The sequence below is a fragment of the Octopus bimaculoides genome, chromosome 6, assembly GCF_001194135.2.
Source record: "Octopus bimaculoides isolate UCB-OBI-ISO-001 chromosome 6, ASM119413v2, whole genome shotgun sequence".
In the NCBI taxonomy this organism is placed as follows: domain Eukaryota; kingdom Metazoa; phylum Mollusca; class Cephalopoda; order Octopoda; family Octopodidae; genus Octopus; species Octopus bimaculoides.
Genome location: NC_068986.1, coordinates 92056533 through 92057996, shown reverse-complemented (window position 1 = coordinate 92057996; position 1464 = coordinate 92056533).

Genomic DNA, 1464 nt, shown 5'->3' with positions numbered 1-1464 from the left:
ACTGTCAGCAATTAGAGCGTTTGAACCAAGCTTTGAAGAAAAAAAGACCCGCTTTAGTGAATCGAAAAGGAGTCATGCTTCATCAGGACAATGCGCAACTCCACACTGCAAATATCACATCACAGAAGATCGAAGAGCTTGGTTGGGAAAAAATTCCTCATCCACCTTATTCTCCCGACCTTGCTCCTTCAGACTACCATTTGTTTCGTAGTTTACAGAATCATTTGAGGGACATAACTTTCGCAAGCCAGGAGGAGGTCGAAACTGACATTTCAGAGTTCTTCGCTTTGAAACCAAAAGAGCTTTATATTGATGGGATTAAAAAGCTTGTAAATAGATGGAAGGGAGCCATAGATAATTAGGGAAAGTACTTTGATGATTAAATTTCAATTAAATATAACATTTGATCACTTGTTTTCTTTAGTCAAAATTCGGAAAGAACTTATGGGATGACCTGATATTTACTTGCAGATAAAAGAAATTATTCTAATAATAATAAAAAAAAAACATAGCCTAACAATAAACGACCGACTTGAATTCAATGCTTACTAATAGACACTCTGAATACTATGGTTCACAATACTTGACACAATTCTTCCTCAAACATAAGTCATATGACTAAGATGAGCGCCATCAGATTTGAAATACCCAAGACACGACTACACTCCAATGACTCCAAAGTGAATAAGTGAAAGTATAGTGAGTGTATATATACATGTATAGAGCTGCGCATGTCTACCGGTGTATGCATTTGTGTATACATGAACGGTGAATTACGTCAAACAAATGAGAGTAGTGAGCAAAACATTTTGTATTGAATATGGGTTACTGAAGCAGAATTTTTATCTTGCGACTTGAGTTTCACTCCATTGCGATCTTCAGGCGAGAAGTGTTATCAAGTGGTGAAAAATATATGCTAAAACAAACTTAACAAAAGAACAGTGTTAACAAGATTGATAGATAAATTTAAAATGGACTAGAAAATTTAAATCACACCCTCTCATCCATAAATAAATCATTGCAAAGGCCAATAAGTAAATGCAAAATTCAAAATCAACCGACAAACACAAGAATTAGACAATATACACACACAAACGAATAGATTCCACCAAATTGTTTAATGACATCAAGTTCTCACTTGAAAATTGTAATGGCGTGAAATTCGAATCCGAAATAAAAATTCAGCTTAAAAAAGTATACATGTATGTATGTATGTATGTATGTATGTATGTATGTATGTATGTATGTATGTACGTACGTATATATGTACGTACGTATGTATGTACGTACGTATGTATGTAGGCAAGCACACACACATACACACACACTTATTACCTGACTTCTTTAGAGTTATTGGATTGGTGTTGAGCCTTAGGTATTTCAAATGTGCTGGATCCTGGAATGCATCCCTATATATATATATATATATATATATATATATATACCGGAGTAAGCACATGAAAT